The sequence below is a fragment of the Schistocerca gregaria genome, chromosome 3 (assembly GCF_023897955.1).
Source record: "Schistocerca gregaria isolate iqSchGreg1 chromosome 3, iqSchGreg1.2, whole genome shotgun sequence".
NCBI classification, from domain to species: domain Eukaryota; kingdom Metazoa; phylum Arthropoda; class Insecta; order Orthoptera; family Acrididae; genus Schistocerca; species Schistocerca gregaria.
In genome coordinates this window covers 247039571-247056993 of record NC_064922.1, presented here as the reverse complement: position 1 = coordinate 247056993, position 17423 = coordinate 247039571, and the positions used below count along the sequence as shown (strand labels likewise).

The 17423-nt window shown below is 43.5% G+C and overlaps 2 protein-coding genes across 2 annotated transcripts in view; one reads left to right on the top strand and one right to left on the bottom strand.

Moving 5' to 3' along the window:
- LOC126355325 (GTP-binding protein Rhes) overlaps window positions 1-17423 on the bottom strand; it is a 494539-nt gene that overhangs the window by 143276 nt on the left and 333840 nt on the right. The window lies entirely within an intron of this gene.
- The window catches only part of LOC126354414 (calcium uptake protein 3, mitochondrial-like), a 492488-nt gene continuing 480476 nt past the window's right edge, over window positions 5412-17423 (top strand). The window contains exon 1 of the mRNA XM_050004035.1: window positions 5412-5513. The gene's annotated coding sequence lies outside the window, so the exon portion shown is untranslated. The remainder of the gene's footprint in view (window positions 5514-17423) is intronic.

Sequence of the window (17423 nt, the reverse complement as noted above, 5' to 3'; positions counted from 1 at the left end):
CTCACTTGGGGCTTTCATATGTGGTAGCTGATTAAGTTGTTAACATTACTATGTCATCTTTACTTCATATAAGTAAGATGCCATTACTAAACATGTAAATAAGATTTATGGTTCAAATGGCTCTGAGCACTATGGGACTTAACATCTATAGTCATCAGTCCCCTAGAACTTAGAACTACTTAAACCTAACTAACCTAAGGATATCACAGGACACCCAGCCATCACGAGGCAGAGAAAATCCCTGACCCCGCGGGGAATCGAACCCGGGAACCCGGGCGTGGGAAGCGAGAACGCTACCGCACGACCACGAGATGCGGGCTAAGATTTATAGCACCAAGATTGCAGCCATACGTATAAATACCACGGTGCACTCACATTTGTAATTGTATCTTATCAACCATTAACAAATACTAGGATATCCCTACTCTTTATATTATGTTAAATTTAAATGTGCTGTTTAACATGAAATCGTTTGATTCTTTTATTTGCTTAAATGCTTTTATGTACAAGACATGTTTCACATACCTGTGTTATTTGCACTTATTTCTAAGTAATGTTCTACCACATATAACAGGATCTACATTCCTGATGATACGTACATCATAAATATCGCTTCAGTCCTCACTGGTTAATTAATGAGTGAGTAGAATAAGTAATTGCACTGTATTGTATTAGTTCTGCATTGAGGCAAAATTGCACAACTTAGAGTTGGCCATGTGTTAATTTCATGTACAAAGCTGTATATTTACCTACTAAAATGTACTTTAAACAATGTCAATGATTAGCTGGACTGTTATATTTATGGATGCAGCGAATATTATCGAGAGGTTTGTTACTGTTTATGTTTATGAGCAAGCAACTTCATTGTATACTAAGATAAACAGGTAACGCAAAGATGTAACAACTGCCAAAGAAAATAAATTGCTCCTAACCTTTCCTATCCTACTGAACACTGAGTCCAAAGATTAAAAGAAAAAGTCACCTGCTTGTAACAGGAAGTTCTTTGACCAAGACAATTTGACACTTAGCCAACTGTCATTCAATCAAGATGGTATACTCAGTGATGAAACAAAGCAGTAGGCTCTGCCAGAAATATCGACCCTAGAAAATGTGTTTAATAGTGCATTTTAATACGACAGTATGTCATCTTAGGCAATGTATAACACTTGTGAGTAAGTATTATAAATATGGATTCTTATATGGTTATACCACTTGTTATGTATTTCACTGTTATTGTCTAATCTGCTTTCAGAAAACGCTTGAGAATGGCACTTTGAAGCCGAAATCATGATTGTGGTAGTGTAAGTGTAACGCTGTAAATAAACAACAGTCTAATGGCGGTACTTAATTAAAAAATAAAAAATGTCATTTGTGTGACTTTCTTACTAATTTGTTGGTGTATAACTGTGTAATTGTGGGGAGAAATTGTCTTAGAGGCGTACTGCGCCAGACGCTGGTTTACGAACTCGACCTCCACAACGGTAGCGACGAGGCCTTTACAAAACTGGCGACGAGGGTTTCCAAAACGATGTCGCTGAATGAGCACGTAGGTGGACTGTGGAGCTCCATGTTCAACAATGTATGGTGAACAGTGTGCTCCGAAACACTTGTGCGTGCACCAGCATTAGGGTCTTTCGGCAGAGATGCCACATATCCTACACTACAAAGCAGACTAGTCTCCGCGACCCACCGTTCTGTGGAGCTGTGAAGAGTCATGGACATCCAACCATTAGCGGGTTCACTGTCCATCTACCTCTTTCCGTAGATGATCACGACAGTAGCATGTGGACATTCGACTAGCTTCGCCATTTTCGAGATACTCGTTCACAAGCTATGCGTGACAATAATCAGCTTTTTGTCAAAGTCGCTTATCGCAATGGGTTTCCCCATTTGCAGCCCCAGTCTTTGCTTAGGTGATCCCAATCCGTGTCTACTCCACTTACATACTATTGTTACCGCGTCACGTGCAGGCAACTACTCCAGGCTGCATGCGACGTCGCGGTGGGCAGTAGTCATCATGTTTCGCCTTATCAGCGTATAAGCGTGCTGTCATCTGTGACATCACCGCTGCCACTCCAGCGCCACATATGAAAATGTTTCAGCTGACACGTGCTACGCCCGCCGAAACATACCGATGGCTGAGACCCAAGATGTGTTTCGCTGCAGGCTGTCACCTTCATTGGGGTTGTAGTCAGCAACTTTTATCTCAATCGCTTCTTCTATAACGCCATTCCAAAAACCACTTGTCCATCTAATAACAGATATCTTTTCGATTTCAATTCGGTGGTTGATTTCTAAAACAGGTTCTGCTACCACTGATTGACAATGGCCGAGGACCGCTCTACTGAAATCTTGTGAGCATTTAGCCACCTGACGGGCCTCGAAACCAGAGGAAATTTTATCAGTGTATATAGCCATAAAAACAAGCGTCTTTGTGATTGGTTTTTATTGCACGTTTTCTGTTTTCCAGATGTACTGCGCACTGTAACTTGTTTGATATGTTTGGATGCTGCAGAAGTGGACGACAAGAAAGCCTTAAGTAATTTTTTTCCTCAACTTTGCCATTAACTTTTTGTTTTACCTTCGTATTGAGCAGCTTCAGTACCTGTACCATCTTAGTTGTTTCCTATTTTTCTACTATTTTTCATTTTCTCTCTATGTTCTCTTTTCCTTTCTTCTGTCAATATTGTGCCCAATTTCGTATATCTCATTAGTTGATGATAGCTTAGAGTGTAGCGCAGACCCCATAAAGCCATGGACCCAAGTTGTCAACAAAGTACAGTGCAGGCTGGAGTGGGTTCATAATGGGGTAGGCTGTGTTTGCATGGTCATGACCGTAACAAATTTTACAGACTGCTAGAAGAAAGATACTCCTAGTGTGAGGTACTCTGGTCCAACTGAACTGATCATTGACTTGAAATGGTTATGTTCGGCTACATGGTGACCATTTGCGGCGACTCATTGACTTCATAATCGCAGACAACCATGTCATGCTTAGACCACAGTTGTTCGCAATTGGTTTGAAAAAATTCTGAACAATTCGAGTGAATGATTTGGGTTCTCAGTTCGTCTGACATGAATCCCATCGACCATTTATGGGGTGTAATGGAGAGGTCAGCTCGTGCACAAAATCCTGCACCTACAACACTTTCCCAAATATGGACGGCAATAGAGGCAGCATGGCTAAATGTTTCTGCAGGGAACTTCCAGCGAGTTGTTGAGTCCATGCCACGTCGAGATGCTGCACTATGCTAGGGAGGAGGAGGTCCGAAACGATATTAGATTAGATTAATTACTCATTCCACAGACCCACAAACGAGGGGATCCTCCTGGGTGTGGAACATGTCAGATAAACACATTACAAAAATGTAAGTAGAAAAACTTGAATTTCATTAATTTAAAGATCCTCAGTCAATAAACAATAAAATTATGTACATGAATCAAAATTAAACTTCTAATATTTACAGGTTTAGTACTAACATCTGCTTTCATTAACTCCATCATTCACGCAGTAGCTAGTTACTTGGCTATTACAACCAAGTATTGCCAAAAATTAAATTATTCATTTCAATGATCCTCAGTTAAGAACAGTCAAATTATGTGCAAGATTTAAAACGTAACTTCTATTTACAGACTTAAGGCTTACATCTGCTTTCCATACATCAATCATTCACACAGTAGGTAGTTACTTGACTGTTACAACCAAGTATTGTCAAAAATTAAAGTATAATATATTTTCATTAAAATGATCTACTGCACTTGTTGAGAAATTTATGGATGGAGTAGAAGAAGGTCGCCACCAAAAATTCCTTTGAATTATGTTTAAATTGTTCCTTGTCGGAAACTAAACTCTTAATGGTTGCTGGTAACTTACTGAAAATACGCGTTTCTGAATACTGGACTCCTTTCTGGGCAAGAGTAAGTGATTTTATATCTTTATGTGTATTGTTCTTATTCCTGGTATTGATACTGTGTACTAAGCAGTTAGCTGGAAAAATAGATGTATTATTTACAATAAACTTCATTAAGGAATAAATATACTGAGAAGCTGAGGTTAGTATGCCCAATTCTGTGAATAGATTTCGACATCTTCTTGGATTTACACTACAAATTACTCTTATACGCTTCTGTACTCCAAAACATTTTACTCGGTTTGTGCAGTTACCCCAAAATATGATACCATATGACATAATGGAGTGCAAATAAGCAAAATATGTTAGTTTTTTAAATATTTATATCTCCTGTGTGTGACATCATTCGCATTGCAAACACAGACTAGTTTAGACGCTTTAGCAGTTCGTTAGTACGTCACTCCCAACTGAATTTATTATCAAGTTGTAATCCCAAGAATTTTACACTTTCAACTTCTCCTAATTCCATGGCATCATATTTTATACACACACTAGAGGGAAATCCCTTGGGAGTTAGGCGGTATCCTGTGACCTCATTTTATATGTAAGCTCCACATTATTTGTTTATTTATTTATTTATTTTTATTTTAGAAACCTTTGTATACATAGCGAAACTATTTTACGCATTCTCATTTTCCCTTGTTTCACCGAAAAAAAATTGAAATTTCCCGTTTTCTTGTTTCAAAGGTATGATCATCTTACTCTACGGAATGTAACCATGAATGTCTCCAGTTGGATATGGCAAACAAGAAGAAACTTGTAGACTCTCTTCTTCACTAAATTGAGGCCTTTATTAAGACTAGAGGCCGTTTTATACAGTATTAGCGTGATGTGTCCGGAGGATGCACAACTTTCTGTCCAGTGTCGGCTTTAGTTCGTTTGCTGATTTTTAAGGTCAGTTTTTCGATAGCCTTAAGATTATTCCGTAAGGAATTACTGGTTAATTTCGTCTTTCTGTCGGCCATTGTGGTCGAGTGGTTCTAGGTGCTTCAGTCCGGAACCGCGCTGCTGCTACGGTCGCAGGTTCTAATCCTGTCTCGGGCATGGATGTGTGTGATGTCTTTATGTTAGGTTTAAGTAGTTCTACGCATAGGGGACTGATGACCTCAGATGTTAAGTCACATAGTGCTTAGAGCCATTTGAACCATCCTCTTGCCATTTTCCTCTTAGGTAACTAATGTGAGTTGCCCTCTAGCCGCCGCCCCCTCATCCCAGCTCACACGCTGGGTACGCCCTTGTGCGTTACCGTACACATTTGGGCATAGCACAGCTTAACTAACATCGCAGCTTAAATAACATCCCACAGACAGTAAAATCCTGTTCATGAAAGGTATAAATGACTGTTATCCTTCCCGCTTCTATTGTGTTAGCCGCGTAGAACAAAAAACGGCGATGGCCGTGTGCCGGCGGGCGCGTTCGCATTCTTGCGTCACGCTTGTTGGTTTCCTCGACAACGGCTCAGAAGCGCTGCCAGCGGCCATAACTCGCTCGCTGGCGTTTATTTCGGACGGAGCGGCGGCATCCTCGGACGTCGCCTTGTGCGAGGCGTGGCGTGGTTGGTGTGTGGTGTGCGGTGGCGTGAGCAGCCGGCCGCAACAACAGGTAGGTCTGCTCCCCTGCGCTGGAACGGCTGCCTTCTCGGCGCCTTCCACCTCTACACGTGGCGTCCGCTATCGTGTTTCGTACTGCCACTATGTAACGCTTCTTTGGGTCTAGTGAAGCAGGGGATACAACCCGTCGTCTTTGACCAATGACATCATACATTAGTCATAGATAGTAATGTATTCACTTCGAGGCATAGATAATAAAACAGTTCTGTGTTCCGGATAAGCGCTATCATTGGACATTAAACCTAAAAGCGATCGCTTGGTATTCCTTAAATTATTCTTCTTTTGATTAAATTAAATTAATTGGTTGTTTCTTATTCAAACGATACTTAATTTTATTCGCAATGATATTGAGGTAATTTGGAGTATTAGTTTGTCATTGTAGAACAATTTTTAGTGTCATATTTTCGTTTCTAGGAATGGATTTGTCTGTTGCAATGAATCTTGATCATTTAAGACAAGCTATGAGCGAAGACACGTTGACCACAATTTGTTTCTTGCAAATATGTGGTCTTATTGCTCAATACGTCCGATGTCGTGAGTGCGGCGAATATATGCGCCTCACCAGTGTATCAAGTCGCCGTACTCAAGACTTATTTGCATGGAGGTGCAGCAGAGACCGGTTGTGGCGATGTATTAGGAGGGGAACGTGGTTCGAGAAACCTAAGCTCGCTCTGAGAGACATAATGAAAGTCACTTACTATTGGTGTTTGAGATATCCTGTGTGGGTCTGTGTGCATGAATGTCGTGTGAGTCATCGTACGGTAGTGGACTGGTACTCGTTTTGTAGGGAAGTTTGTGGGGAATGCATGAAATATAGGGGGCCGTGGGGGAGGGGAGTTGGGGGGGGGGGGGGAGGGGGGTGTTAGGGTCGAAATTGACGAGTCGCGTTTTGGGAAAAGGAAGTACAACAGAGGAGAATGTCCGGTGGGATTATGGGTGTGGGCAAGATACAAATGTTGTGTATAGCTATATAGCTCAAATAACTGCACTTAAGTAATACGGTTCGAAAGAGTTTCGAGATACATGTAACATGATGTATTCTTTGCTAGTAATATATTTCATTCATTTCTTTCCATTGTATTTTGCGGAGAAATACTAAGATACAAACACGAGATATCGTTAACGTGAAAATACTACAGCCCCTTCGATATGTGAAGCATGGTTTTTCCTCTCTTGCATTCCTTTGTTTCTGAACATTCTTCTCAGCTCTTTCATCTCTGTAATACATGCTCTCTGGCCAATTCTGACGTCATTGGTCAAAGGCGACGGGTTGTATCCCCTGCTTCACTAGACCCGCTTCTTTTCACAACTTTTTACGCTTTTGTTCCGCGCTATTGCTTTGCAAATGTGATCCATCAAAATTTAGTCCACATTCATGTAGATGTAGATGTAGATGTAGATGTAGTTCTGTAAAGGAGATCGCATGTAGGACACTAGTGCGTCCCAATGTTGTGTCTTGTTCGAATGTTTGGGACCCGCGCCAGCTCAGATTAAAGGAAGACATCGAAGCATCTCAGAGGCGGGCTGCTAGATTTGTTACCGCAGGTTCTAACAACACCCAAGTATTACAGCTTCGGGAATTCAAATGTGAATCGCTGGACGGAAGGCAAAGTCCTTTTCAAGGACCACTATTAAGAAAATTTAGAGAACCATTATTTGAGGCTGAACGTAGAACGATTCTACTGCAGCCAGTACATTCCCCGTAAGCACAATGAAGATAATGTCATAGAGATTAGGGCTCGCACGGATGCAAGTAGATAGTCTTTTTTCCCTCGCTCTATTTGCGAGTGGAGCAGAAAAGGAAACGACTGGTAATGGTACACGTTACCCTCTGCCACGCACCTTAGGGTGGCTTGCAGAGTATGTATGTAGATGTGGACCATAGAATCCGCGCGGTTCCAGACTGAAGCGCCTAGAACCGCTCGGTCACAGCGGCCGGCTAATAGTAACAATACAGCAAGTATTTAGCAAACCAGCAGCAATGTAATTTACAAATAAAGATAAGTGGAGCATAAAGAAACATCGTATATGCAACTATTTTTACTGGTTTGTACAAATAATATTCTGAAGAAATACAATCTGTGCTGTTATCCTTACACGGACAAGTGCTTACATACATCCTTATGGGTGTGGTGTTACTGCTGAAGCTCAACATCGTGCACAAGTTAACGGCAATCTGCTATTTTTAAACATCTGTGATCTGTGTTTCTCAAAAATACACTCACACAAAAATAACGAATGCTCCCAGTAGTTTCAGGTAACAAACCCGCTGATTTCCTTTCTAATTATACTGCACCGTCCGCTGCAAAATAACGCCAGCTTTCACAGGTACAACTCAATTATCATCGCGCGCGCAACGTATTAAGCAGCAGCTAACGACGCTACAATTTTTTCATCAAAACCGATTTCCGTCGGTAATCAGAATTCGTTACCCGCAGGCTAATTACGGGATACGATCGCTAATCCCATTCCGCAGAGTCACGCCGTCCTCGCCAATATAAACTCGGGCTTTTGCGAAGTACACTCAGCTATAGAACATTTTGTCATTCAACACACAAACATTTGACATATTTGTTTTCGTTTTATAAATCCCGGAGTATCTGTAACACGCTCAGAAGATACGGTACAATGGAGCCCTTTCGCTGTCATGAGTTCGTAGTCAATTCGATTAGTCGTGGCAAGCTACAGCGATAGCTATCTGAGAATAGAAATACGTACGCTCACATTGGCCGTGTTTTATTCAATGCTTGGCTACAAAGCTCCTCGTCTGGTACCATACAATACACTTTAGTGCAGTCACCTGGAAAAATGTTATTTTTGTCGGCTGTGCTTACTTCACAGGGTAAAATATAATTTATTTATCTCAAAGCTTATTTTTGGTCTCATCTACATGTTTCGTCGTTTCTCTATTGGAAACGGTTAGGTCAAACCCAGATTATAGCACGAAAGATAACAGAGAGTGGTGAAACAGTTTTGTAGAGAACCGGCTCCAGGACAACTTTATTGGAATTTTGGCCAACTATTGAATTCTAGTGACAAATAGTATTCACGTGACATTTTAAATCATAAACAGGTATACTTGAGTAATATTCATATTGAGGCTGAAGTTCTTCTGTCTGCGTTTGCTTAACAACTAGATTTGCTTTTTTTTGGGGGGGGGGGGGCACCTTGAGCAAAACACAATTTACCTGCTCTTTTATTTCCCAGACATGTTCTGCTGAAGTTTCAGCATCATCAATGGGCTTTTATTTTCTTTATGTTGCATGGGAGAAAAGCTCTTTTCCATTTGTACACATATACATTTGAGTTTTTAAGGCAGTATTTTCAAATATCGCTGCATCGCGATAGGTACACAAACAAAAGGTACAGAACTTGGCTAGCTTTCGAAATGCTCTTCCTTTTTCAAGCTTGTATGGAAAACATGCACAGAAACACCAGTTCCTGTCAGAGGTCTATTCCACCCCACCAGGCACCAGCTCAACTGTGAAATCAGCCATGTTATATATCAGCTCTGCTGCAACCACTGCACAGCGTTTTACATTAGTATTACAACCAACTGGCTGCCAACTAAAATGAGTGGCCTCCGCCTAGCTGTACCCAAATATAAGGTGGATGACCTAGTGGAAAAACATTCAGCAGAGAACAACATGTGGGATTTCAATGACGCTTCGCAGCCCATGCCATCTGAATCCTCCCCACCACCAACACAGATGGGAGCTATCCTTACAGCACATTCTTCGTTCCTTTACCCTTCCTGGCCCAAACATGAGGTAGCTCGCTCCCTCCCACCATCCCTCACCCAATAGTATGTGAGCATGTGTGTGTGTGTGTGTGTGTGTGTGTCTGTGTGCATCCCCTGACCCAGTAACCCTGCCCAATTTGTGTTCCCACATCAGCTAGTTGTGCGCTGTTATCTCACACCCTGCTCTATGAAATCGCGTTCCCAGTCGTGTGTCACTTGGCCCCTCTACCAGCGCCCCTAACTAGCCCACAGACAGCTCCCCACTCTCCCAAGATGTGCTGGAAGCTTCCCCCTAATCCCCCTCCCTGCCTCCCACTTCTCTCCATCCCTCACCCCACCTCACCCCCCAGTTCTGCCTCACCCCAGTACACTGACTGTGGGCCAGAAAAAAGCTGGCAGTCGATGAGCACAATTGGGGGGGCGGGGGGGGGGGGGGAGACAGGTGTGTGCATGTGATTGTGTGTGTGTGTGTGTGTGTGTGTGTGTGTGTGTGTGTGTGTGTGTGTGTGTGTGTTTGCATGTTTTTCCCACAAGCTTGAAAAAAGAAGAGCATTCAGAAAGGCAGCCAAATAATGTACCCTTCATTTGTGTATCTATCGACATCACAGCACTTCTGCCTTTCCCTTACTGTCCCCTTTATTCCTACATAATTTGTAAATCCCAGACAGAACCTTCTGCACATTGCTATTGCAAATGTGTTTTGCTCAAGATGGACACCCTCCAAAAAAATCAAGGTAATTATGACTGCTGAATTTTGTAACATCTGGACTATGTTCAGGCTGTAGTTGTGGATTCACTTCATGGATCAGATTTTAAGACCGTATTTGCAGTTCCTCAACCCATCTCTTCTTAGGTCTCGGTATACCTCTTCTGCTGTCCGGTTTAGAAACTAACGTCGGTTTGGGGAAGTTTTAGTTGGCAGACTTCTGTTCGTGTGTGTTTGTACTAGGACTGTGGCATTTTATATGCAATCGGTTCAGCTTCTAGCTCCTACCACTGCGTTTCTTATGTCATGTGTTTTCGACAAAACATAATACTGGGGAATATAATATAATGAAATTAGCGGTACTAAAAGTCATTTGCCAACAATGACATCCGCACAGTCCACGCAACCCAAAACGCATTCGTAAAGAAGCAGACCTACGAGCAGCCGTGCTCACAATTTGGGTATAAGAAAATACACTACTGGCCATTAAAATTGCTACACCAAGAAGAAATGCAGATGAAAGACGGGTATTCATTGGACAAATATATTATACTGGAACTGACATGTGATTACATTTTCACGCAATTTGGGTGCGTAGATCCTGAGAAATCACCGCCGACCGTATTAACGGCCTTGATACGCCTGGGTATTGACTCAAACAGAGCTGCTCATGCAGCTTCAACACGATATCACAGTTCATCATGAGCAGTGACTGGCGTATTCTGACGAGCCAGTTGCTCGGCCACCATTGACCAGACATCTGAGAGATCTGGAGAATGTGTTGGTCAGTGCAGCAGTCGAACTTCTGTATCCAGAAAGGCCCATACAGGACTTTCAACATGCGGTAGTGCATTATCCTTCTGAAATGTAGGGTTTCTCAGGAATCGAATGAAGGGTAGAGTCACGAGTCGTAACACAACTGAAATGCAACGTCCACTGTTCAACGTGCTGTCAATGCGAGCAAGAGGGGTGACCGAGACGTGTAACCAGTGGCACCCCATACCATCACGACGGGTGATGACGAATACACGTTTCCAATGTGCGTTCACCGCGATGTCGCCAGACACGGATCCGACCATCATGTTGCTGTAAACAGAGCCTGGATTCATCCGAAAAAATGACCTGTAGCCATTCATGCAACCAGGTTTGTCGTTGAGTACACCACCGTAGGCACCCCTGTCTGTGATGCAGCGTCAAGGGCAACCGCAGCCATGGTCTCCGAGCTGATAGTCCATGCTGCTGCAAACGTCGTCGAACTGTTCGTGAAGATGGTTTTTGTCTCGCAAAGGTTCCGAACTATTGACTCAGGGATCGAGACGTGGCTGCACGATCCGTTACAGCCATGCGGATAAGATGCCAGTCATCTAGACTGCTAGTGATACGAGGCCGTTGGAATCTAGCACGGCGTTCCGTATTACCCTCCTGAACCCACCGATTCCATATTCTGATAACAGTCGTTGGATCTCACCAACGCGAGCAGCAATGTCGGGATACGGTAAAGCGCAATCCGATAGGCTACAATCCGACCTTTATCAAAATCGGAATTGTGATGGTACGCATTTCTCCTCCTTGAACGAGGCATCACAACAACGTTTCACCAGGCAAGGCCGGTCAACTGCTGTTTGTGTATGAGAAATCCGTTGGAAACTTTCCTCATGTCAGCACATTGTAGGTGTCGCCACCGGCGCCAACCTTGTGTGAATGCTCTAAAGAGCTAATCATTTGCATATTACAGCATCGGTTAAATTTCGCGTCTGCAGCACGTCATCTTCGTGGTGTAGCAATTTTAATGGCCAGTAGCGTATATTCCTGACTTCCGTGCTACCCACTAAAATGCCTATAATACCTAATAACAGGCAATGGAGCTGATCAAGCATAGGATTATTAAAATGGGTAAAGTTACATAACGGAATCAATGCGTATGTTTCTTTAGTCTCCCAAAATACCAAAGATAGCAGAACTAAACCCTTAGTGGCTAGGGATGCGTAACACAATTAATGTACACTCCTGTAAATTGAAATAAGAACACTGTGAATTCATTGTCCCAGGAAGGGGAAACTTTATTGACACATTTCTGGGGTCAGATACATCACATGATCACACTGACAGAACCACAGGCACATAGACACAGGCAACAGAGCATGCACAATGTCGGCACTAGTACAGTGTATATCCACCTTTCGCAGCAATGCAGGCTGCTTTTCTCCCATGGAGACGATCGTAGAGATGCTGGATGTAGTCCTGTGGAACGGCTTGCCATGCCATTTCCACCTGGCGCCTCAGTTGGACCAGCGTTCGTGCTGGACATGCAGACCGCGTGAGACGACGCTTCATCCAGTCCCAAACATGCTCAATGGGGAACAGATCCGGAGATCTTGCTGGCCAGGGTAGTTGACTTACACCTTCTAGAGCACGTTGGGTGTCACGGGATACATGCGGACGTGCATTGTCCTGTTGGAACAGCAAGTTCCCTTGCCAGTCTAGGAATGGTAGAACGATGGGTTCGATGACGGTTTGGATGTACCGTGCACTATTCAGTGTCCCCTCGACGATCACCAGAGGTGTACGGCCAGTGTAGGAGATCGCTCCCCACACCATGATGCCGGGTGTTGGCCCTGTGTGCCTCGGTCGTATGCAGTCCTGATTGTGGCGCTCACCTGCACGGCTCCAAACACGCATACGACCATCATTGGCACCAAGGCAGAAGCGACTCTCATCGCTGAAGACGACACGTCTCCATTCGTCCCTCCATTCACGCCTGTCGCGACACCACTGGAGGCGGGCTGCACGATGTTGGGGCGTGAACGGAAGACGGCCTAACGGTGTGCGGGACCGTAGCCTAGCTTCACGGAGACGGTTGCAAATGGTCCTCGCCGATACCCCAGGAGCAACAGTGTCCCTAATTTGCTGGGAAGTGGCGGTGCGGTCCCCTACGGCACTGCGTAGGATCCTACGGTCTTGGCGTGCATCTGTGCGTCGCTGCGGTCCGGTCCCAGGTCGACGGGCACGTGCACCTTCCGCTGACCACTGGCGACAACATCGATGTACTGTGGAGACCTCACGCCCCACGTGTTGAGCAATTAGGCGGTACGTCCACCCGGCCTCCCGCATGCCCACTATACGCCCTCGCTCAAAGTCCGTCAACTGCACATACGGTTCACGTCCACGCTGTCGCGGCATGCTACCAGTGTTAAAGACTGCGATGGAGCTCCGTATGCCACGGCAAACTGGCTGACACTGACGGCGGCGGTGCACAAATGCTGCGGAGCTAGCGCCATTCGATGGCCAACAGCGCGGTTCCTGGTGTGTCCGCTGTGCCGTGCGTGTGATCATTGCTTGTACAGCCCTCTCGCAGTGTCCGGAGCAAGTATGGTGGGTCTGACACACCGGTGTCAATGTGTTCTTTTTTCCATTTCCAGGACTGTATATATCAGTACCTGTTACTATATTCAAGAACGTTGTGGAAATCGCTTCGATTTAAACATCAGTTCTAGTAAATAGAAGTGGCAACAACAAAGAAACGGAAGACCCGGAGGTAGCTGGTTGGAGTCCTCGTCATGGGGAAAAAAAAGTCACCATCAGTATTGGACCGGCAGAGGGAGTAGAGGTGTAGGAAAGAAGTTCCTGCTCACAAGACTTTTGACCAGTGTACCTGTATTAAATTCCGAAGCTCTTTTAGGCTGTCTCATGCAGTGAGGGTATGTGACATTGTTGACGGTTATCGCACAAGAACAGAGTCGTTAAGCTCGTTAGTCCTCTTGGTGCGTCAGCGGGATTAGCCGAGCGGTCTCAGGCGCTGCAGTCTTAGACTGTGCGGCTGGTCCCGACGGAGGTTCGAGTCCTCCCTCGGGCATGGGTGTGTGTGTTTGTCCTTAGGATAATTTAGGTTCAGTAGTGTGTACGCTTAGGGACAGATGACCTTAGCAGTTAAGTCCCATAAGATTTCACACACATCTGAACATTTTTTTCTTCTATGTGCTGTTCGAGAGGTGTAGGTTATTTTCCACCCTTTCCCTTCTCTCATCATAATCGAATACGACATGATACTGTACTACACACATATTTCAACATTTTCAACGCTGGCCTACACACAACAGATTCACTATGTGACCAAAAAAAGCATGAGCATCCCTTCATGTCCTACAAAAATATATAAAAACTCTTCCCTTTCGATCTGAAAAAGAAATTAGTACAAACGCTTATACTCCCAATCATTGACTACAGCGATATTATCCTACAAGGCCTCTCTCAGGAAAATTCTCGACGTCTAGAACTGGTCATGAACGCCTGCGTCCGATATATTTGTGACATTATACTTTTTGATCACATTTCACCAGCATATGCAAAATTCCTCCCCCCATGAACCACGGACCTTGCCGTTGGTGGGGAGGCTTGCGTGCCTCAGCGATACAGATGGCCGTACCGTAGGTGCAACCACAACGGAGGGGTATCTGTTGAGAGGCCAGACAAACGTGTGGTTCCTGAAGAGGGGCAGCAGCCATTTCAGTAGTTGCAGGGGCAACAGTCTGGATGATTGACTGATCTGGCCTTGCAACATTAACCAAAACGGCCTTGCTGTGCTGGTACTGCGAACGGCTGAAAGCAAGGGGAAACTACAGCCGTAATTTTTCCCGAGGACATGCAGCTTTACTGTATGATTAAATGATGATGGCATCCTCTTGGGTAAAATATTCCGGAGGTAAAATAGTCTCCCATTCGGATCTCCGGGCGGGGACTACTCAGGAGGATGTCGTTATCAGGAGAAAGAAAACTGGCGTTCTACGGATCGGAGCGTGGAATGTCAGATCCCTTAATCGGGCAGGTAGGTTAGAAAATTTAAAAAGGGAAATGGATAGGTTAAAGTTAGATATAGTGGGAATTAGTGAAGTTCGGTCGCAGGAGGAACAAGACTTTTGGTCAGGTGACTACAGGGTTATAAACACAAAATCAAATAGGGGTAATGCAGGAGTAGGTTTAATAATGAATAGGAAAATAGGAATGCGGGTAAGCTACTACAAACAGCATAGTGAACGCATTATTGTGGCCAAGATAGATACGAAGCCCACACCTACTACAGTAGTACAAGTTTATATGCCAACTAGTTCTGCAGGATGATGAAGAAATTGAAGAAATGTACGATGAAATAAAAGAAATTATTCAGATAGTGAAGGGAGACGAAAATTTAATAGTAATGGGTGACTGGAATTCGAGTGTAGGAAAAGGGAGAGAAGGAAACATAGTAGGTGAATATGGATTGGGGCTAAGAAATGAAAGAGGAAGCCGCCTAGTAGAATTTTGCACAGAGCACAACTTAATCATAGCTAACACTTGGTTTAAGAATCATGAAAGAAGGTTGTATACGTGGAAGAACCCTGGAGATACTAAAAGGTATCAGATAGATTATATAATGGTAAGACAGAGATTTAGGAACCAGGTTTTAAGTTGTAAGACATTTCCAGGGGCAGATGTGGACTCTGACCACAATCTATTGGTTATGACCTGTAGATTAAAACTGAAGAAACTGCAAAAATGTGGGAAATTAAGGAGATGGGACCTGGATAAACTGAAAGAACCAGAGGTTGTACAGAGTTTCAGAGAGATCATAAGGGAACAATTGACAGGAATAGGGGAAAGAAATACAGTAGAAGAAGAATGGGTAGCTCTGAGGGATGTAGTAGTGAAGGCAGCAGAGGATAAAGTAGGTACAAAGACAAGGGCTGCTAGAAATCTTTGGGTAACAGAAGAAATATTGAATTTAATTGATGAAAGGAGAAAATATAAAAATGCAGTACATGAAGCAGGAAAAAAGGAATACAAACGTCTCAAAAATGAGATCGACAGGAAGTGCAAATTGGCTAAACAGGGATGGCTAGAGGACAAATGTAAGGATGTAGAAGCTTATCTCACTAGGGGTAAGATAGATACTGCCTACAGGAAAATTAAAGAGACCTTTGGAGAGAAGAGAACCACGTGTATGAATATCAAGAGCTCAGATGGCAACCCAGTTCTAAGCAAAGAAGGGAAGGCAGAAAGGTGGAAGGAGTATATAGAAGGTTTATACAAGGGCGATGTACTTGAGGACAATATTATGGAAATGGAAGAGGATGTAGATGAAGACGAAATGGGAGATACGATACTGCGTGAAGAGTTTGACAGAGCACTGAAAGACCTGAGTCGAAACAAGGCCCCCGGAGTAGACAACATTCCATTAGAACTACTGACGGCCTTGGGACAACCAGTCCTGACAAAACTCTACCAGCTGGTGAGGAAGATGTATGAGACAGGCGAAATACCCATAGACTTCAAGAAGAATATAATAATTCCAATCCCAAAGAAAGCAGGTGCTGACAGATGTGAAAATTACCGAACTATCAGTTTAATAAGCCACGGCTGCAAAATACTAACGCGAATTCTTTACAGACAAATGGAAAAACTGGTAGATGCAGACCTCGGGGAGGATCAGTTTGGATTCCGTCGAAATGTTGGAACACGTGAGGCAATACTGACCTTACGACTTATCTTAGAAGAAAGATTAAGAAAAGGAAAACCTACGTTTCTAGCATTTGTAGACTTAGAGAAAGCTTTTGACAATGTTGACTGGAATACTCTTTTTCAAATTCTAAAGGTGGCAGGGGTAAAATACAGGGAGCGAAAGGCTATTTACAATTTGTACAGGAAGCAGATGGCAGTCATACGAGTCGAGGGGTATGAAAGGGAAGCAGTGGTTGGGAAGGGAGTGAGACAGGGTTGTAGCCTATTCCCGATGTATTTCAATCTATATATTGAGCAAGCAATAAAGGAAACAAAAGAAAAATTTGGAGTAGGTATTAAAATTCATGGAGACGAAGTAAAAACTTTGAGGTTCGCCGATGACATTGTAATTCTGTCAGAGACAGCAAAGGACTTGGAAGAGCAGTTGAACGGAATGGACAGTGTCTTGAAAGGAGGATATAAGATGAACATTAACAAAAGCAAAACGAGGATAATGGAATGTAGTCAAATTAAATCGGGTGATGCTGAGGGAATTATATTAGGAAATGAGACACTTAAAGTAGTAAAGGAGTTTTGCTATTTAGGAAGTAAAATAACTGATGATGGTCGAAGTAGAGAGGATATAAAATGTAGACTGGCAATGGCAAGGAAAGCGTTTCTGAAGAAGAGAAATTTGTTAACATCGAATATAGATTTATGTATCAGGAAGTCGTTTCTGAAAGTATTTGTTTGGAGTGTAGCCATGTATGGAAGTGAAACATGGACGATAACTAGTTTGGACAAGAAGAGAATAGAAGCTTTCGAAATGTGGTGCTACAGAAGAATACTGAAGATAAGGTGGATAGATCACGTAACTAATGAGGAGGTATTGAATAGGATTGGGGAGAAGAGAAGTTTGTGGCACAACTTGACTAGAAGAAGGGATCGGTTGGTAGGACATGTTTTGAGGCATCAAGGGATCA